The 22789-nt window shown below is 42.1% G+C and overlaps 3 pseudogenes; 1 reads left to right on the forward strand and 2 right to left on the reverse strand.

Annotated features, from left to right (window-relative positions):
- Window positions 1-666: 666 nt before the first annotated feature.
- Window positions 667-809, reverse strand: LOC123458033 (annotated as a pseudogene).
- Window positions 810-6293: 5484 nt separating this feature from the next.
- Window positions 6294-7332, forward strand: LOC123460778 (annotated as a pseudogene).
- Window positions 7333-16954: 9622 nt separating this feature from the next.
- On the reverse strand, window positions 16955-17357 carry LOC101613022 (annotated as a pseudogene).
- Window positions 17358-22789: the final 5432 nt, after the last annotated feature.

The following is a 22789-nucleotide window of genomic DNA, read 5'->3' on the forward strand; positions in this document are numbered from 1 at the left end:
CCCTCTTCTCCAAGCAGTCCATTTCTACACAAAGAAACTCTGCACAAGTTCTCAAGACATGGACATAACAGTAAGCCTCTCATACAAACTGCTTCTAACTCAGTCCAGGCAAAGCTCTTTCTCACCCTCACAAGTCAAACCTCACAGGGGTACACCTGAATGAAACCACCATAGTCAGAGAAAAGCCAGGTGTGGTGATGCACGCCTTTAATTCCAGCACTTGGGAGGCAGAGGTAAGAAGATCACCATGAGTTCAAGGCTACTGTGAGACTACATGCACGCCTTTAATTCCAGCACTTGGGAGGCAGAGGTAAGAAGATCACCATGAGTTCAAGGCTACTGTGAGACTACAGAGTGAATTCCATATCAGCCTGGGCTAGAGTGGTGAGACCCTACCTCGGAAGAAAAAGAAAGAAAGTAAAGAGAAAAGGCAGAGAGCAACTGTCATGATGCTAAGCTCATGAGGACCCGCAGGACCTGTGTTCTTCAGAGTTGCTGGTACCAGAGAGAGCACGGTTCAGAGAAGGGTGGAAAGAAGACACTGGAGATCTGACACGTGGGGATCTATGTGAGCTGGGGACATCATCTCAGAAAATGGGCTTTTAGGGTATGGTGGCACATGCCTTTAATCCCAGCATTTGGGAGGCAGAGGTAGGAGGATTGCCAAGAGTTTGAGGCCAGCCTGAGATTACATGGTGAATTCCAGGTCAGCCTGAACTAGAGTGAGATCCTACCTCAGGGAAGAAAAAAAAAAAAACTGATAAGAACAGATACTACACTTGATCTTAGCCAAAAGGCCAAGAAGCAGGGGAGGGGGGAATGTAGGGGGGATTCTACACTGACCAGCCAGGGGACTGACTCCCACACTGCCTGTTAGTCACACTTGTGTCTAAGCAGACTTAGAAGTCACAGTGTAGACTTTTTTGTCTTTAATTTTCTGAAGAAAAAAACAAACCTCTTAAAAAAACAAGCAGGTAGCTGAAGAGCCTAATTCCTACTTAAAGATGACCTGTGTATCTGATCACTGCAACTTTCAGGCACCCCCACTGAACTACTGAACTTTGTGAGCGCTCTCTCTCTCTCTCTCTTTTTTTTTTTTTCATCTTTCAAGGTAGGGTCTTGCTCGAGCCCAGGCTAACCTGGAATTCACTATGTACTCATGGCAATCCTCTTTCCTCTGCCTTCCAAGTGCTGGGGTTGAAGACACGCACCACCATGCCCAGCTAGAGAGCTCTTTTTTTAGTTCAAATGTCATGTCAGTTTTTTGCTCTGTGCTTGCAACTTTTTATTGAACTATACATACAGAAAACAGCATAAAAAGCAACACAAATCCAAAGGGTTGCACTGATGAATTTTCATAGACATACCTACACACAGCAGCACTCAGATAAGGACTAAAACTGTTTGCCATCAAACTATCCAGGCACCATCCTACCAACCAGCATTCTGACTGGATACCCTGGATTAGCCTGTCTTTTTAAAATTTATTTACTTGGTTTAGCGGTTAAGGCGCTTGTCTGCAAAGCCAAAGTACCTTGGTTCAATTCTCCAAAGAGACACATGCGTCTGGAGTTTGCAGTGGCTGGAGGCTCTGGTGTACCCATTCTCTCTCTCAAATAAATAAAGTTTAGAAAAATTAGTTACTTGTGTGTGTGTGTACGTGCTATGGTCTCTTACCACTGCAATAGAATATCTGTCTGGTTTTTAGGTGGGCAGCAGGCTTTGCAAGTGAGCATCCTTAATCACTGAGCCATCTCCCGAGCCCCTGTTTTATTGAACTTTACATGAAATAGAATCACTTGATCTTTTGAGTAAGTTTGAAACTAACTTACTGATTTCATTTGTGTTAGGGATTACTTTGAATGCTAGGTATTATACATGCTGTGGTGGTTTGATTCAGGTGTCCCCCATAATCTTAGCTGGTCTGAATGCTAGGTTCCCAGCTGATGGAGATTTGGGAATTAACACCTCCTGGAGGGAGTGTCTTGTTGAGGGTGGGCTTATGGGTGTTACAGCCACTTTCCCCATGCCAGTGTTTGACACACTCTCCTGTTGCTATGGTCCACCTTATGTTGGCCAAGGGGTGATGTCCACCCCTCTGCTCATGTTGTCGTTTTCCCCTGCCATCGTGGAGCTTCCCCTCGAGCCTGTAAGCCAAAATAAGCCTCTTTTTTCCACAAGCTGTTCTTGGTCAGGTGATTTCTACCAGCAATGCAAACCTGAGTGCACCAGTAAAGTGGTACCAAGAGAGGGATTGCTGCTAGATACCTGACTGTGTGACTTTGGCCTTTTGGAGCTGATTTTCAAGAGGAATGCGGGAGGATTTGAAACCTTGGCCTACGAGATGCCTTGCAGTGCTGTAAGTACAGCTTGATGGACTATTCTTGTCAGAGCTGCAAGTCCTGAATGCAGTAAGCACTACGGACTCTGAGGTTTGGTTTATGAGGCTAAGAGCTTTGCATGGACTGGGCTAGCAGTTTGTGTGAGAAGCTTGCTCTTATGCCCGTGTCCTGAGAAGTTGTGCAGGGTTGCTTTGCAAAGAAATGAACTGGTTTGAGCAGAAGGGTATGGCACAGAAAGAAAAATCTTTGGGTGAACTATTGCCCGTTCAGCTGCAATTGAGAGATGACAGACAACCTTTGAGCCTGGGTTAGCTGATGTGCACTGGGGCAACAGGAATAATGTAGACTCTTTTGAGGGGCCTGAATGCTCAAGAAGTGTCCTGTTCTTCAGTCTACTTTATTACCCCCTGGATTAACAAATTGGCACCCTACCTGGTATTGTGGAGTATAAGAAATGCAGGAAAGAGAGGGTCACTGGGTTTGTAACACAGTCTTGTGCTTTGGAAATGGCCACGGGCAGTGTGAAGCAGGTTTGCTGGATGCCTGCATGGAGACCCCATGGCACCATGAAGATGAACCGTGGATTTCAGTGGAGATGGGGGGGACCACGAGATGGCTGCTAAGGAAAGCTGCCGGCCCCCATGCTGTGAGTAGCCTACCTGGAGGGGTGGAATTGGAATATAAGAGACTTATTGCTGGTTAGAATTGTCGGATTTGGAGATTTGTCACTGACTAGAGTTGTTGGGCTTGAAGCTACAGAGTTTGATGTTTGCCCTGATTGTTTTAAATCTTGTATTGACTGAATGTTTCTTTGCTATGCCCAGTGCCATCTTCTGCAGTGTGAATGTTTATTCTGTGTCATTATGGGTTTTTTTTTTTTTTTTGAGGTTATTTTTTGGTAGTATGGCTCAGTTAAAAGATCTTGAACTATGGGGATGTATGAACATCATTGAAATTGATAAAAAACTATGGGGACTTTGAAAGTTGGACTGAATCCATTGCATTTGACATCATGTATGGTTATCAGTTTATGGGACCAGAGGTGGAATGTGGTGGTTTGATCCAGATGTCCCCCATAAACTTAGGTATTCTGAATGCTAGGTTCCCAGCTGATGGAGATTTGGGAATTAACGCTTCCTAGAGGGAGTGTATTGCTGGGGGCAGGTTTATGGGTGTTATAGTCAGTTTCCCCATGCCAATATTTGGTACACTTTCCTGTCCATCTTATGTTGGCCAGGGGGTGATATCCACCCTCTGCTCATGTCATCATTTTCCTTGCCATCGTGGAGCTTCCCCTTGAGCCTGTAAGCCAAAATAAACCCTTTTTCCACAAGTTGCTCTTGGTCAGGTGATTTCTACCAGCAATGCGAGCCTGACTGCAACACAGCTGGAACCCTAGCACTCAGAACACCTGAATCAACCACCACACAGGCTAAACATACACCTTCCGCCGAGCTATACCCGCAACCCTAAATTAAGGTTGTACAGTGCTTATTAATAATTTTCCGCATGAGGTCATAGTAACTAAAACATTTTGTAAGTTAGAGCAGTAATTTGGTTGAGAACCAAAAGTCAGCTTTTGTTTTTGTTATTCCAGGTAGGGCTCCATTCTAGCGCAGGCTGACCTAGAATGCACTATGTAGTCTCAGGGTAGCCTTGAACTCATGATGATGCCTCCTGAGTGCTGGGATTAGTGGCATGCACCATCACACCCAGCTAAAAAGTCAACTCTTATCACCATCCAGAGAAAATATTTTTTAATTTATTTATTTGAGAGAGAGAGAAAAAAAAAAGAGATAAGATAGAGAATGGGTGCACCAGGGCCACCGCAAACACCAGACACACATACTACCTTGTACATCTGGCTTATGTGAGTATTGGGGAATCAAATCTGGGTCCTTTGGCTTTGCAGGTAACTGCTAAGCCATCTCTCCAGCCCCCATAGAAATTCTTAACCAATATTTAAAAATGATCCTTGAGTCAGGCGTAATGGTGCATGCCTTTAATTCCAGCACTCGGGAAGGAAGAGGTAGGAGGATCACAGTGAGTTCGAGGCCACTCTGAGACTACATAGTGAATTCCAGGTCAGCCTGGGCTAGAGTGAGATCCTACCTTGAAAAAAAAAAATGATCCTTGAGGTCTGGGGAGATGGCTCAGCAGGTAGACACTTGCTTGCAAAGCCTGTTGGCCCATGTTCAATTTCCCAGTACCCACCTAATGCCAGGTGTACAGTGACCACGTGTCCTTTGTAATTGGCAGAAGCCCTGACATGCCTATAGTGTCTGCCTCCCTCTCTCTCTCTCTCTCTCTCTCTCTCTCTCTCTCTCTCTCTCGCTTATTCTCCAACAAATTCAATAAATAAATAAAAGAAAAGAAAAACTAAATAAATAAATGGGTATTGAGCCAGGCATGGTGGCACAAGCCTTTAGCCCCAGCATTCAGAAAGCTGAGGTGTGAGGTATTGATGCCAGCCTGGGCCGAGAGTGAGTTCGGCATCAATCTGGGCTACAATGAGACCTGCCTAGGGAAAAAAAAGGTTTCCAGATAAAGCACCTTGAATGGACCAGCTGAACTCCTGCCCCCACCCCTCCAATGCTGAAAAGACTTCTCAGTTCCACCATCAACTGACTTCCTGAGGTCACATTTACCCCCAGCTGTGAAATGGACCTGAAATCATGAATTATTTAAAACTGTAAAGAAATCTGGGAGTATTAGGAGAGGTGGGAAAATATTACACCAGGGTTGGCTCTAAAAGGAAAATCATTACTTGCAATTAGACATGGAGCCTAGAAGGAAACAGGATGTGGATGAGGACACAGGGGAGAATGAAGAGGGAGTGGCTTTTATGTCATTTTTGTACATTCTGAGTTTCAAATCCAATTCTTAAACAGTGTCTGGCATACAGTAAGGACTCAGTAGATAGGTGTGAAAGGTGAATGAGAAGAGTTAAACAGGATTGTGAATTCAAGCACCATCATTTTTGTTGGGAGTCTTGATTAGGTTTTATTGTTGTTTCTGTTCTCTGCGGATGACTTTCGAATGCTAAGCAATTGGAGCTAATCCCAGCACTGGTTTCTTTAACATCTTTGGGCTTCCGTTTCATTAAGAGCAGTGTAAGGATGAATTAACGTGTCTCTCACAATATTTTTGTGAAGATAAATGAGTTGTTACACGTAAATCAGTGGAATACAGCTGGCACACAATGAGTGGTCATTGCTGTGGTCGTGGTAATACCACCACTGCCGACAAGGGATGAGAATCATCCAAGGGCTCTCCTAAGTCTATGTTCGCTTGCTTGTTTCCAAGCAGTTTGTTGTCTTACTCTGGCCCAGGCTGGCCTGGAGCTCACTCTGTTGCCCAGGCTGGCCTCAAAGTCATGAACAGTCCTCTACTTTAGCCTCCCAACTCCCGGGATTAAAGGCATGAGCCACCATTGCTGGCATCTCCCAAGTCTGTTATGGGGATCAAGCATAGCTTCTAGCAAGTGTTGCTTAAGATTAAATGCACATTATCTGCAGTTTGGAGCACTGACTACAGGGAGATCTTGTAACTCGAAATTCAACTACCATCACGTAGCACATATCGCGATGTGGTGAAGGATATGAAGATTATTAGGGCAAGGCTCTTGTCCTCAAGGACCTTTGTTTTAATACTCCTGGTAAGTGAATATCCTTAGAGGGCTGGAGAGATGGCTCAGGGGTTAAAAGTGCTTGCTTGCTTGCAAAGCCTGCCTGCCTGAATTCAGTTCCCCAGTACCCACCTAAAGCCAGACACACAAGTGGTGCTTATATCTGAGTGTGTTTGCAGCAGCAGGAGACCCTGGCATGTCCATTCTTTGCCTCAAATTAATAAATAAAATACATATTTTAAATGTTTGAATGTCCTGAGAACAAACTCATGATGGCCTCGTTTTGCTGCATGGTAATAAATTTCACACTATGAGCATGGAACATGAAGATTCAAGAGCCTGATACTCCCAATTCTGCAGTTATTCGTGTATCAATGAGTCACGTAACAGACAAGATCTTGATTTGACCCTTTTTGTATACACTTTCTGTATGTTCATGGTTGTAGAAGGTAGTGATGCCCAGTGGTTAGAAGCCTGAACTTTGCCAGGGGACAAAGAGACATCATCTTCAACCATTGGTAAGATGCCCATGCTCCTGTAAACTCCTACAAGCCACCGTAAAACTTACTGGGTTACAGAAAAAGGAAAAGAACAAAATACATGACAATGAAGTGGGAACTGATTGAGAAGAAGGAGATTGGGAGAGTGGGAAGGGGATAAAAAAGGATTCTGAAAGGTGAGTATGAAAAAAAATACATATGTGACCGTCGCGCCTGCGTGCGCTCTGGCGGCAAGACTGGGGCGGTGGCTGCTCGTGCTGGGTGATACGAGGCGGCTCCCTGAGCTCCAGGCTGTTGCGGGGTGCGGGTGGGAGCCATGGGCAGTTCGGGGCGCGAGGTATCCGCGGAGGCAGCCCATCCATGGTGGCTGGGGAGAGCATGGCTCAGCGGATGGTGTGGGTGGACCTGGAGATGACAGGATTGGACATTGAGAAGGACCAGATTATTGAGATGGCCTGTCTGATTACTGACTCTGGCCTTAACATTTTGGCTGAAGGTCCCAACCTGACTATAAAGCAGCCAGATGACTTGCTGGATAGCATGTCAGATTGGTGTAAGGTGCATCATTGGAAGGAAACTCAGTTCATGCAGATAAGTTTCTTGACAAATACATGCCCCAGTTCATGAAACATCTTCATTATAGAATAATTGATGTGAGCACTGTTAAAGAACTGTGCAGACGCTGGTATCCAGAAGAATACAAATTTGCACCTAAGAAGGCTGCTTCTCACAGGCACTTGATGACATTAGTGAAAGCATCAAAGAACTTCAATGTTACCGAAATAACATCTTCAAGAATAAAACAGATGAAAAGAAAAGGAAAATTATAGAAAAGGGGGAAAATGAGAAGACTGTGAGTTGATGCCAGTTCTCATGCTGCCACAGTGTAGTTCTCTGGAAGCAACTCTGGTGTTTTTTCTTTCTTTTTCCATACTGAGGTCTAGGAAGAGCACCCACTCTTTAGTTCACTTGCACCTCCTGGTTACTGTAGCAGCCAGCACTACCGCTTCTCCTAATATGCTGTTCCCATTATGATACAGCAGCTCTTTTGTACCAGGTCATGCCCATCCCTTGGTACCTATCTGTGTTTGCTTTTAGACCATTTCTTTTGTTTAAAAATAAATAAATGAAATAAAAATAAATAAATAATAAATAATAAATAATAAATCTAATTATATTGAAATGCAAAAAAGTACATATGTATGAAAATGTCGTAATGGAGTCCATTATTGTGTGTAGTTACTACATGCTAACAATTTTTTTTTATATTGGCACCTCTCTGACTTCCTAAATCTCAGACCTTGGGCAAGGCATTCATTCTTTCCCAGCCTACATGTTCTTATTTTGTTCAGTCCCTCCTAGCCAAAAAGAAAAAGCCAGGCTAATTATCACACTTATATTGTATGGTAAGGATGCCTGAAGAAAGTAAGTTCTCAACTTTTCTGTGTGAGGAGAATAAATTTTGCCTGATGGAAGAGTCAAAGTTGTAAGAATTTTTTCAGCCCACCTTTCTTTTTCCCAAGTTGGAGGGAAAAGAGATTTGATTTTTTTTTTATTTTTAAAATTTTATTTATTTATTTGCAAGCAGTGAGAGAGAAGAGAGATGGAGAGAGAATGGGCAAACCAGAGCCTCTAGCCACTGCAAACAAACTCCAGATACATGCACTAGACTATATATCTGGCTTATGTGGGTACTAGGGAATTGAACCTGGGTCCTCAGCCTTCACAAGCAGGTGCTTTAACCACTAAACCATCTCTCCAGCCCATGGCTGATTAAAAAAAAAACTTAATAAATTGTGCAAAAGGGCTTGGAAGATGGTTCATTGGTTAAAGGTGCTTGCTTGCAAAGCCTGCCAGCCTGGGCTCAATGCCCCAGACACACACATAAAGCTGGGCAAGCATTCCATTGTAGCAGCAAGACACCCATGCATTCAAGTACACACACATAATAAATTTAAAAGTCATGCAAAATACTATTGTCCCTGAAATACTGAGGGACAAACAGAAATCAACAAAAGGGCCAGGCATGGTGGCACATGCCTTTAACCCCAGCAGGAGCAAAGGTAGGAGGATCACAGTGAGTTCCAGGCCACCCTGAGACTACATAGTGAATTCCAGGTCGCCCTGGGCTAGAGCAAGACCCTACCTTGAAAAAAAGAAAATCAATAAAAGGGACAGGTCTGAGTCTTTACTGGCTGAGAAAGATGTTGGGACTGAGTCCTACTGGTTTGCCCACCTCAGTGGTAGTTGCTTTCAGTTACCAGTCACTCAAGCTAAATTTTGAGCAAAAGAAGAGGGGAAAGCAGAAGACAGAAAGAAGGAAGTGGACGACTGAAGTGGAAATAGCTTGAGAGGAAGGAAGCAGGTGAGAGGTCAAGTTGCTTTGTGGGACTAAATTTAATAGAGAATTGCCCCCCAAGATTTGGGCTCAAGGTTCCTAAAGAGCAGAGACTGAGCTACCTGACCAGTGGGCATCTCTAAGTGGCGCCATCGCCTCAGAGCTGCTAGAAGGAAGGACAGGAGCTGACAGGCTCCAATTCCAGGTTCCAATCCAAAAAACGTGCTGGGTTTTTCAGGAGAGTCCATTCTGTTTTTCTGGGTGGTGAAGTGGACACCCAATGGAGCAGAATATGGGCAGGAGCAATCATGGCAATTGCTTTGGCATTCCTGTGGTGGCAGCAAAAGAAAGGCAGTAATTCAGAGACTGCTGAGAACTCAATACTAAAGTAGACTTAGGACATGTCCTCCAAGGCTCAGGGAACATCGTGGAAGAGGGAAGTAGAAAGATTGTAAGAGCCACGGGGTGGGAAGGAGTACCCTGAGGCTTGATCCACCCCCCAACAGATAAGGCATTCATGACCCCTCGGTGAATACAGATACCGGGCTGAGGAGGGTCTTCAGGGGGACGGGGGCAGGGGAGAGGGTATATGAGAGTACAATTTGATGGGAATATGATCAATATGCAATATGTTCATCCCGTAAAGTTAGTAATAATAATAAAAAAAAGACTGAGCCCTGAGCATGGTGGTGCTCACCTTTAATCCCAGCACTTGGGAGGCAGAGGTAGGAGGATCACTGTGAGTTGGAGGCCAGACTCCAGACTACATAGTGAATTCCAGGTCAGCCTGGGCTAGAGGGAGACCCTACCTCAAAAAACCAAAAAAGAATGACAGTGACAGGTCAGGATGGAAAGCGCTGTCTCCTAAACTTGAATGGCTTATGGCACTGAGCCAGAGTTTTGACATGATTCTCTTTCATGGTCTTGAAGAGCACCAACTGTGGAGCTAGCAAGGACCTTGTTTATATTAATATGTATTGTTCATATATGACCTTGTTTATATAACATATAAGTCTTTAAAGCTCCAAGCTTCAGGAGCCTTTGCTACATTTTGAGAGTCCAGGAGGTAGATAATTCCATTTTATATATGTGAAGAAATAAGTCCAAGGGGACTGGTACAGAGGTATAGAACTAATAAATAGCAATGAAAGGATTTATTCTCAAATAAGGGCTTTCTGTGGTCCCATAGAACCTTTGTTATGGGCTCAGAGACTATAATTAAGAAGCCTATGTCTATGTCTTTAGTCCGTAGATTTGCACCCATTCCTGGATCACCTGTGATATTAAGGCAAAAAAAAAAATGATGACTCCAACAAAGGGAAAAAAATTAAAGAGCTGGCCGTGGTATTCACACCTTTAATCCCAGCAGTTGGGCGGCAGACGTAGGAGGATCGCTGTGAGATCAAGGCCACCCTGAGACTACATAGGGAATTCCAGGTCAGTCTGAGCTTAGAGTGAGACCCTCAATCAAAAAAAAAAAAAAAAAAAAAATTGAAAAGCAAACTTGTTCTAATAAATCTAAATATATATGTAAGTATATATTGCACATTGTAATCAGGTACATACTATATACATACATAAATGCTTTGCATATGCAAAAATACTAAGATTTGATCCCTACCACCTTTTATTTGAAAAGCATAGTTATACAGGTTATTTCAAACACTATGTGTTATAATATATAGTGTTATTATATTATTTCATTTATCTTGTTTTTTTGGGGGGTTGTTTTGTTTGCTCAAGGCAGGGTTTCACTGTAGCCCAGGTTGACCTGGAACTCACTTTGTAGTCCCATGCTGGCCTCACAATGATCCTCTTACCTCAGCCTCCCAAGTGCTAAGATTAAATGCATGTACCACCATACCTTGCTTCTATTTCATTTATCTAGTGCTTTATTTTAAATAATCACACCTTCTGTACAAAGGATTTGAAATAGCCTCATAATTTATTTTTATAGAAAATTTAAGAAAAGATTGTTAGGAATATCAATTTAGTCCCATTGATTTTTTTCTTTTCAATATTTTTATGTTTAATTTTTTTATTATAGTCAACTTCCATAATTATAGACAATAAACCACGATAATTCCCTCTCCCCCATCACAACTCCACTCTGCATCATACCCTCTCCCCCTCTCAGTCTGTCTTTTATTTTTTTTAAATTTTTTATTTATTTATTTGAGAGTGACAGACACAGAGAGAAAGACAGATAGAGGGAGAGAGAGAGAATGGGCGTGCCAGGGCTTCCAGCCTCTGCAAATGAACTCCAGACGCGTGCGCCCCCTTGTGCATCTGGCTAACGTGGGACCTGGGGAACTGAGCCTCGAACCGGGGTCCTTAGGCTTCACAGGCAAGCGCTTAACCGCTAAGCCATCTCTCCAGCCCTCTCTTTTATTTTGATGTTAACTTTTCCTCCCTTTATAATGGTCTTGAGTAGGTACTGCCAAGCACTGGGAGGTCATGGATATGCAAGTCTTGTCCTTTTAAATACCTTTAAATTCCATCTACTAGCTGTAGACTTCCACACCCAACTACTTACCGGACATCTCCACCCAAGTCTCCCATAGGCATCTCAAATGCAACTTGCCCCACACAGGCTTGTATCAACTCCTCATCCCTGCTACTTTTTTTTTTTCATTTTTCTTTTCAAATTTTTTTTTATTAACAACTTCCATGACTATAAACAATATCCCATGGTAATACCCTCCCTCCCACCACTTTCCCCTTTGAAACTCCATTCTTCAAAATATCCCCTCCCCCTCTCAAACAGTCTCTCTTTGGTTTTGATGTCGTCATCTTTTCCTCCTCTTATGATGGTGTAGGTAGTGTCAGGCACTGTGAGGTCATGGATATCCAGGCCATTTTGTGTCTGGGGGAGCACCTTGTAAGGAGTCCTACCCTTCCTTTGGCTCTTACATTCTTTCCACCACCTATTCCAGAATAGACCCTGAGCTTTGGAAGATGTGATAGAAATACTACAGTGCTGAGCACTCCTGTCACTTCTTTCCAGCACCATGATGCCATCTGAGTCATCCTAAGGTCACTGCCATCTGAAAAGAGAAGATTCTCTACCAAAAGAGCAGCATTAATATAAGGGTATGAACATTAAAATAACTGCTTACTGAGGAGTCTGACAAGCATAGTATATACATTTAGCCAGACAGCAGCAGACATTACATCCCTAGGGCTCATGACTACCCCTGTTTTAAGTTTTCAGTATCAGGGATGTATTCCCGCCCATGGAGTGGTCCTCCAGTCCAATTAGAGGGCAGTTGGTTTCCTCCATGACAGACATGCCACTATTACAGCTATTGGCTCATTTGGCTTGGCTGGCCAAATAAAAGGTTTGCAGTGTCCACTGTTGAGTATCTTTGCTGGAGATTTCTCTCTCCCATTAAACTGCATGCAGAATGGCTTCTTCCAGCTTTCTGTCAGCTGGTCTACATGGAGGAGGTTTCAGCTCAGTTCCAGCAGGATTTCTCAGTGGTCTTGCAGCCCAAGTATGTGGAGTCTTCAGCAATAGGGTCTTACCATCTATTCCTGGTGGGAAACCAAAGGCCTCGGCAATGGCCTATAATGTTTTGAGGTCATCAGGGACCTCAGTGGCCAACAACTCACTGGAAGGTATCCCATCCCTAGCACTGAAAATTTTCTAGCAACAATCTACAGCTCCTGAGTGTTCCATTGTCCAAAAAAAGTAGGTTTCCATATGATTTATTTATATCCTCTTAGATTTTGTTTAGCCCTCCCTCCACCTTTCCTTTACTCAATCTCTTCCACTGACCTCACATGGGCCGTTTCACTCCCATTATTCTTCTACTTACATATATACAATACTATCCTATTAAGTACCCCCTCTCTTCCTTTCTCTTCCCTTTATATCTCTTTTCTAACTTACTGGTCTTTGCTACTGAGCTTTCTTCCTACTCACACAGAAGTCCAGTCATCTAGGATCCACATGAGAGAACATAGGACGCTTAGCTTTCTGGGATGGGCTACCTCACTTAGTATAATCCCTTCCAGATCCATCCATTTTCCTGCAAATTTCCTAACTTCATTTTTCTTTACCATTGAGTAGAACTCCATTGTATGAATGTGCCATATCTTCATTATCCACTCATCAGTTGAGGGACATCTAGGCTGGTTTCATTTCCCAGCTATTGTAAATTGAGCAGCAATAAACATGGTTGAGCAAGTATCTCTAAGGTAATGATGAGTCCTTAGGATATATGCCTAGGAGTGCTATGGCTGGGTCATATGGTATATCTATTTTTAGCTGTCTTAGGAACCTCCACACTAATTTCCACAATGGCTGGACCAGACTGCATTCCCACCAACAGTGTAGAAGGGTTCCTCTTTTCCCACATCCTCACCAGCATTTATGGTCATTTGTTTTCATGATGTTAGCCAATATGACAGGAGTGAGATGGAATCTCATCATAGTTTTAATCTGCGTTTCCCTGATGACTAGGGATGTTGAGCATTTTTTTAGATGCTTATATGCCATGTGCATTTCTTCTTTTGAGAACTATTTAGTTCCATAGCCCATTTTTTAATTGGCTTGTTTGATTTCTTATTATTTAATTTTTTGAGTTGTTTGTATATTCTAGATATTAATCCTCTATCAGATGTATAGCTGGAAAAGATTTTCCCATTCTGTAGGTTGCCTCTTTGCTTTATTCAAAGTGTCCTTTGCCATACAAAATCTTTGTAATTTCATGAGGACCCAGCAATTAATCTGTGGTTTTATTGCCTGAGCAATTGGGGTTATATTCAGGAAGTCTTTGCCAAGACCAATATGTTGAAGGGTTTCTCCTACTTTTTCCTCTAGCAATTTCAGAGTTTCAGGTCTGATGTAAATGTCTTGAATCCATTTGGACTTAATTCTTGTGCTGTCAATTTTTGTGATCAGATATATTTTTGTTAAATTTCATCTTTTTCCACTTTTTCTAGCTTGTCCACTTTGACTTCATTATCTGAAATCTTTGCTTGTCATTGGCTTCCAACCACCAGCGAGCATCATTTGCCATGAGATAACTAGCTGTCTGACTAGGCAGTTGGGGGCTATTCCCACCAAGGGCAAACTGCAGCTGGAACTGGTCTTCGGCTGTTCTGAATATGACGTCTAGCACATAGGTCAAACTGCATCTGACCTTAACCAGTGTCTATCTTCTCATTACCACAACTTTTCAAGTCCAGTGAGAAAGAATTCTGTACACATTTAATGTCTCCCTAACATCTTCTCTCTGTCATTAAGAATTAATCAGATTATGTTTTGGGTGGCCACCTTTTTAAATGATAATCAAAATTACTTCAGACATTTTCTCTAGCAGGGTAGAAACAAAGGAAGCATTGAAATTACTTTGTCAATGTAGGGTATGTTAATTATCTTCCTTGTTGCTTTGAAAAAAGCAACCTAAGGAAGCAAGAGGATTTTTTTTTTTTTTTTTGGCTCACAGTTTGAGGGCACAGGCTATCACGGCAGCAAAGTCATGGTTGGCAGAAGCTTAAGGCACATTGCATCCACAGTCAGGAAGCAGAGTGCTGAATGCTGGTGCTTAGCTTTTTATTCAGTCTGGGACTCCAGCCCAGTGGATGAAGCCACCCACATTTAGAATGGGTCTTCCCACCTCAATTACCACACTCTAGAAACTCGTTCATTGACTTGCCCAAAGGTTTGTCTCCTAAACGATTCGAGATCCAGTCAAGTTGCCAGTCAATATTAACCATCGCATGCACCTTTCTTTCTGCCTAGGTCATTCTAAGTGCGCTCTTCCTGTTACCTATCTCAGTAGCATCAGTTCTCCTCGTCCTTACCTAAGAGGATTCACTGTCGTTGGTAAATCACAGGTGTTCTTTAGCATCCTGAAACATGGTCATCCCTGTCAGGCATGTGACTGTGGAGCCAGTGTCTCATATCTTGCACCAACATCTCTGAATGGGAGGGTCAGCTTGGCCAAGCCGTCAACTTTGCATAGGACTTTGGTATTTGGGCTTTTGTGGTAGTATAGATTAGTGATGTGATTCCCGCCAGAATGATGTCTCCAAAGTGTCATGGCTGAATCAGTACTCAGAGTGATTTAGATGGCTAACAGAGAAATCAGTTATTTTGTTTTTTGGTTTTTCAAGTAGGGTTTCACTGTAGCCCAGGCTGATGTGAATTCACTATGTAGTCTCAGGGTGGCCTTGAACTCACAGTGATGCTCCTCAGTGATTCAAAAAGAAAGTAGCCAGGCATGATGGCACACACCTTTAATTCCAGCACTCAGGAGGCAAAGGTAGGAAGATCGCCAAGAGTTCAAGGCCATCCTGTGACTACATAGTGAATTCCAGATCAGCCTGGGCTAGAGGGAGACCCTACCTCAAAACAACAACAAAAGTAGCTTGAAGCTGAAGAGATGACTCAGTAGGTAAAGTACTTACCACAAAAGCATGAGGACCCCAAACCCATGTGAATTCTGAGCACAGGACTGGAGAGAAGGCTTAGTGGTTAAGGTGTTTGCTTGCAAAGCCTGACGGCCTAGGTTCAATTACCTAGTACCCACATAGAGCCAGATGCACAAAGTGGCACATGTATCTGGAGTTTGTTTGCAAAGACGAGAGGCTCTGGTGCACCCATTCTCTCTCTCTCTCTCACTTTCCTCATAAATAAATAAATAAAATTTTGATTTTTTTTGTTGTTGTTTTTTGAGGTAGGGTCTCACTCTAGCCCAGGCTGACCCGGAATTCACTATGGAGTCTCAGGGTGGCCTTGAACTCATTGCAATCCTCCTACCTCTGCCTCCCGAGTGCTGGAATTAAAGGTGTGCACCACCACGCCTGGCTATTTTTTTTTAAATTCTGAGCATAACGGAGCATGCCTATAATCACAACACTGGGTAAATAGAGACAGGAGCAGCCCTCAGCTGTGCTGGATAACTAGCCTAGATGAATCTGTGAAGTCTGGATTGAGACCCTGTCTCAAAAAAGTGGAAACGATTGAGGAAGACACCCAACTTCAGCCTCTGGCCTCTACATGCACACATTCAAACATGTATACACCACACACATACACACTCAAAAAATTTGAATAGTAAGTAGTTTGCTTTTACTGTCTTAATTTTGGCTTATCAAATCAATTAGTCTCTAATTCAGTGAGAGTAACAACCTTGTACATGTGGTTTACTTGGGCCTTGGGGACTCAAATTGGGGTCCTTTGGCTTTGCAGACAAGCATCTTAACTGGTAAGCCATATCTCCAGCCCAAGATATGTTTTTGTTTTGGTTTCTGAATCTAGAGCCCACTGATTTGGCTAGACTTCAGCTAGCTAGTAAGCTCTAGGGAGCCTTGTTTCCACTTCCCCTGTACATGTGTCTGCGCCTGGTTTTTGTTGTGGTTTTTTTTTTTTGTTAAACTTTTTTATATTATTTATTTATTTATTTATGAGAGAGATACAGAAATAGGCAGGTAGAGAGAAAGAGAGCATGGGCATGCCAGTGCCTCCAGCAACTGCAAATGAACTCCAGATGTGTGCACCCCCTTGTGCATCTGGCTTATGTGGGTCCTGGGGAGTCGAACATGGGTCCTTTGGCTTTGCAGGCAAGCACCTTAACCGCTAAGCCATCTCTCCAGGCCCTTTGCCTGGTTTTAACATGGGTGTTAATAGTCTGAATTCAGATCCTCATGTTTGCATGGTAAGTTTACCCACTGAGCCATTTATTTACCCCCATTTTCAGTTGTTTTGAGAAAATTCCATACTGATTAGTATACTGGCTGCACAAGTTTACTTTCCTACCAATAGTGAATAAGGGTTCTTCTCCCCACATCCTTGCCAACATTTGTTATCATTTGTTTTCCTAGTGATTCACCATTCTGACTTGGATGAGATAGAATTGCAAAGAATTTTTCACTTGCATTTTCCTAATGTCTTAGGTTATTGAACCTTTTTTTAAGGTTGAACATAAACTTTATTTACATAGGATGATGATAGTATCACTAACTCAAATACTGAATAATTCAGCTTTGGGTTGACTCACCAGTCCTGTTTTATGGAAGTAGTGTAAGACTACATTTGGTATTTTCCCCTCAGTTCTTGAAGCTTTGTGAAGTTTCAGAACAATTTTATTACTGCTTGTTGAAAGCAATAGAAGTGAGATGATATACTTAGAAGTCAGTCTCTCTCAAAAAAGACATTATATCCCAGTTGTGTTAAAGCCCCAGCCAGTAAGGCCCACAAAGGAATGAAGACATAGAAGAAATTCATGGTAGTAAACTGTTCAAGTTTAGCGCACAGTGCGAGGCAGAAGGCTAATGTAAGTAACATCGTGATGAGGTACCAGGCTTGTTTTTTTAATGCTATGTGATCCATGTCGAGGGGCAAAGCCAGATTTACATGACCCAGCCATTTTCACAATCAGCATCACCAGAAGGATAGTGTCGAATATCCAGACTGGAATAAAGATAAGGAACCAGTTCCAAGGTGCCTTCTCATCCAGCTTCAACACCAATATGATCAAGAAGAGCAATGTGAAAAGCCAGGTGAGTAGTACTCTCTAAGCCAAGGGCATTCTCATTTAAACAGTTGAAAGGAGGTTGTTGCAGGGTTGAAATAAGGGAAATATATCCTGGCAGTGTGGCAGGAGGAAACAGCGCAGAGAGCAGGGAGGAATGGGGAATCGGTCAGTGTGGGTCCTCTTCCTTTCCCACTCTTTCCACCACCATTAAATCGTAACCCGTCACATGATAATTATGAAGAAGGCTCAGTTTCGTCTCTGCAAACAGTATTTTTTAAAGTATTTATTGACATTTTTTATTTCTTCTTTTGAGATTGTCTATTTAGCTCATTGGCCCACTTGTTGATTAGATTTGTTTTTTTTTACATTTCTTTATATATCCTAGATAGTGATCACCAGTCTGATGTGTGGTTAGGAAAGATTATTTTGGGGCCATGTGTGGTGGCACATGCCTTTAATCCCAGCACTTGGGAGGCAGAGGTAGGAGGATCACTGAGTTCAAGGCCACCCTGAAACTACAGAGTGAATTCCAGGTCAGCCTGGGCTAGAGTGAGACCCTACCTCGAAAAATCAAAAAATAAAAAAATAAATTAATTAATTTAAAAAAATTATTTTGGGGCTGAAGAGATGTCTTAGTGGTTAAGGCACTTGCCAGCACAGCCAAAGGACCCAGGTTCAATTCCCCAGTACCTACATGAGTCAGATGCACAGGGTGGTGCATGTGTCTGGAAAGTTTGTTTGCAGTGACTGGAGGCTCTGGCATACCCATTCTCTATCTGCCTCTCTCTCTCAAATAAATAAAATAACAAATTTTTAAAAAGATTATTTTTCTCATTCTGTAGGCTGGCTCTTAACTCTGCTGAGTTGTTCCATGCACCCCCTACACCCCCATGCAAAAGCTTCTTAATTTCATATCATCTCCCCTGTCAATTTTGGGGATTATTTTCTTATGCTATTGGAATTCTGTTCAGAGAATTTTCACCTATCCCTGTATCTTAAAATGCCTTACCTAACTTTTCCTTGAGCAGTTTCAAAGTTTCAGGTCTTACATTAAGGTATTTGTTCCATTTTTAATTTTTTTAACATGTAGGGTAAGAGATATGGATCTAGTTTTATTCTTTTACATATATATGGAAATCCCATTTTCACAGTTCCATTAAGATTGTTCTCCAATGTATGTTTGTACTTTTGAAAATCTTGCCATGTACTCCAGGCTGGCCTTGAACTCACAATCCTCTTAAACCTCTCAACTGCTGGAATTATTGTTGTGGACCACTGCCTGCAGAGATGCAGCTTCAGTGAGTCTTCATCCAGAATGGGAAGTGACTTCTCATGTAATGGTTGTGTTTGAGTCATTTATTGCTCCTGCAAGCAACCCTTAACCCTGCTCTGTAAGTAACCCCAATAAACTCATTGGTTCCAAAAAAAAAAATCATATACATGTATAAACTTGTCAAAAAATAAAAATTGAAAACAAAAAGCTGAATAGCTCTGAAAATAAAATCTATATCCTTCAAGCTTATTATTGATTGTTCTTTGCTTATTTATTCCCCTTAAAAAACAAGCCAGGTATAACCATGCATGTCTATAATCCCTGCAGTTGGGAGGCAGATAAACTGCCTCAAGTTTGAAGCTAACTTGCTCTATGTAGTAAGTTCAAGCCAGCCAGGACACTAAACCCTATCTCAAAACAATTGTCATGATCATAATCTATGACACCTGTCTTGTTATGTGTGACCACTAAGGTTTCTGCTCAGTTCCTTAGTAGTCAGCTGATTAGAGATTTACTTGAATACTTAAATTCAGTAACTCTTCCAACCACTGTCAAGAGGTTTCATGAGTCTGTATTGGAGAGCATTTGCAACTCAGGTCAGCAAATTAAGACTCTGGCTTAGCTTTCACTACATTTGTTTGTTTGCTTGTTTGTTTTTTCAGTCCCCCAGGGTCTGACAGTTGTGAGAATGTAGGCCCTTCTTTGGTAATTCCTGGACATGTGGGCAGGCTTGGCATCAAATAGGCTTATTATAGATTTGCATGAATGTGTCAGTAGTCTTGAAAATGTCCCATGGGCTCCTTATTTCCAAGCTTCAGGTTTGTTTCACTGCTTAAAGAATTTTTTGTTTGTTTGTTTTCTTCAAGGAAAGGTCTCACTTTAGCCCGGGCTGACCTGGAATTCACTATGTAGTCTCAGGGTGGCCTCGAACTGATGGTGATCTTCCTACCTCTGCTTCCCAAGTGCTGGGATTAAAGGCATGTACCACCATGCCCAGCTTTTGTTTAAAGAATTTTTATTAAAGCAAAAATTTTATAATGCAAATTATATTTTCTTGCCCAGTTACCAATGTTTTACTTAAGACAGAACTGACATTCTGAGCTATTCCACAGTAAAGAATTACAAAATTAGGGCTGGAGAGATGGCTTAGTGGTTAAGCGCTTGCCTGTGAAGCCTAAGGACCCCAGTTCGAGGTTTGATTTCCCAGGACCCACGTTAGCCAGATGCACAGGGGGCACACGTGTCTGGAGTTCATTTGCTGTGGCTGGAAGCCCTGGCACACCCATTCTCTCTCTGTCTCTGTCTCTGTCTCTGCCTCCTCTCTGTCATTCTCAAATAAATAAAAATAAACAAACAAAAAAATTAAAAAAGAATTACAAAATTAAAAAATGTTATTTTAGTCAGCTTACTGTTTGCCCCAACTGTTATTACTGTTTCAGATAATGTCTAAGATATTAACCATTTCTTTCTTTCATTTTTTTCTTTTTTTCCTTTTTCAAGATAGGGTTTCACTGTAGCTCAGGCTGACCTGGAATTCACTATGTAGTCTCAAGGTGGCCTCAAACTCGTGGCGATCCTCCTACCTGCCTCCGGAATGCTGGCATTAAAGGCATGTGCCACCACGCCCAGCTTGCTTATTATTTTCAACAAATGTTGCCAGGGAAAATGCTGCTCTTACTGAGTGGATTAGTTACCTTTATTTTGCTGTGACAAAATACCTGACAAAAGAAACTTAAGACTGAAGATGTAACTTCAGAACTATTCACTTACATATACAGCTGGTAAAACAAACAAAATCTAAGAAATGAAACAACCTGAGATGCATAAATTACAATATAGTAACATAAGAAACACAAAAAATGAAGAGAACATAACTTCTCCAAAAATGATGAGTCCCACAGGAATGGCCTCCAGTGAGTGAATTAGACAAAATGTCAGACAGGGAATTAAAAGAAAACAAGTTCCTGACTGAATCCCAAGAGAACACAGAAAATCAGCTGAATAAAATAAACAAGAGGTCAATACGAGACAGGAGTAAGACAGACATTTGGGAGATTACGATCAAGAACATTGCATATATGCATGGAGAGGACGGTGTTAATAAAAAGTTTAAGAGTTTTTTTTAAAGCTAAGTCAAGCTGGGCATGGTGACACATGCCTTTTACTCCTAGCACCTGGGAGGCAGAGGTAGGAGGATTTCTGTGAGTTCGAGGCCACCCTGAGACTCCATGGTGAAATTCTAGGTCAGCCTGGGCTAGAGTGAGACCCTACCTCGGAAAAAAAAAAAATACTCCATAGAAAAGCTCACCAATAGAACAGATCAAACAGAGGACAGAATATCTGAGCTTGAAAACAAGGTAGAGGAATTGGAACTTTCAACAAGGAGAAAGATAAATCAGCAAGAAGAAATGAGAGGGGAATTTCAAGACATTTAGGAAGCTATGAAGAGATCAAACCTAAGAAGACTGGGAACAGGAGAATAATTTCAGTCTAAAGGCATGGTATCTTCAAGATCATAGAAGAAAATTTACAATTAGGGAAAGAGATGCCGATACAGATACATGAGGCATTCAGAACCAGACAAGACCCGAAAAGAACCTCTCCTTATCATGTTATAATGAAAGTACTAAATATACAGGCCAAAGAAAGTATATTATAAGCAGCAAAAGAGAAGTACCAAGTCACTTGCAAAGGCAAGTTTATAAAAATAACAATAGTCAGATATGGTGGTGCATGCCTTTATCCCAGCACTCAGGAGGCCTCATGAGGTAAGAGAATCGCTGTGAGTTTGAGGCCAGCTTGAGATGAATTCCAGGTCAGCCTGGGCTAGAGCAAGACCCTACCTTGAGAAACAAATAATAATAACAATAACAATAATAATTGATTTCTCAACAGAAAAATTTAAATCCAGGAGAGCATGGGAATATATTTCAAGTTCTAAAAGGACAACTTCCAACCCAGACTACTACACCCAGAAAATCTATCTGTCATAATTGCAGGAGAAAGAACTTTCCATGATAAAAACAGCCTAAAGGAATACATGACCAGCAACTGGAGACAAGACTTAGTGGTTAAGGCACTTGCCTACAAAGCCAAAGGACCTTGGTTTGATTCCCCAGGACCCACGTAAGCCAGATGTACAAGGTGGCACATGCATCTGGAGTTCTATTGCAGTGGCTAGAGGCCCTGAAGCACCCATTCTCTCTCTCTCTCTCTCTCTCTCTCTCTCTCTGTCTGTCTCTCTCTGCATCTTTCTTTCTCTCAAATAAATAAAATAAAGAAAAAGAAAAGAAATACATGACCAACTGGGTATGGTGGCTCATGTCTTTAATCCCATCACTCAGAAGACCAAGGTAAGAGGATGGCTGTGAATTCGAGGCCAGCTTAAGACTACATAGTGAATTATAGGACAGCCTGGGTCAGAGCAAAACCTTACCTCAAAATAAATAAATAAATAAAACACAGACTGGCAATATAGACTAAAAGGCAAGATCCTTCTATTTGTGGTTTCCAAGACACATCTCTCCATAAAAGACAAGCACTCTATTAGGGTGAAAGGATGGAAAATGGTATTTCAAACAAATTGGGAAACAAACATCTGAGAAGAAAGACTTCCAACCAATATTAGTAATTAGAGATAAAGAAGGTCACTTCTAGTGGAGTGTTCAGCACTAAGTGTGACATTTCTAGCACATCCTCATAGTTTAGGCAGCATTGTGAAAAAGGGGGCTCTAAGACCCCATTAGCACAGCACTTGCCCAGCATGCTTGAGAGCTCACATGGCAAAACCCAAGTAAACAAACAAGCAAGAGCCAGCAGCACAGCACAAAGCTCATCTTCTTGTGATAAGCTTTCATAAGGAATGTCTGCTTGCTCTTGGATTGTTGTAAGCTTTTGCTTGATTTCCAGAATTCTGAGGTGGTATTGGTAAATTACCTAAGATTCTCATTGCTTTTATAGAGGAATGGATTTTCACAGGACCTTATTCCACCATTCCCACCAATATCACCTTGTTCAGGTCTTTGGGTTTTGCTTTGGAGCTGGGGATTGAATCCAGGGACTTATACATACTAAGCGTACATGCTAGCACAGACCACAACCCCCTGGACATGGGGTATGTTAATGGATAGTTCTTTAAAGCTAATCATTCCATTATAGTGGCACTTTTTTTTTTCTTTCTGCAGTCAGCTTTGGAGTCAGTTCAGGAGACATTTCAGAA

Source organism: Jaculus jaculus, chromosome 1 (assembly GCF_020740685.1).
Source record: "Jaculus jaculus isolate mJacJac1 chromosome 1, mJacJac1.mat.Y.cur, whole genome shotgun sequence".
NCBI classification, from domain to species: Eukaryota; Metazoa; Chordata; class Mammalia; order Rodentia; family Dipodidae; genus Jaculus; species Jaculus jaculus.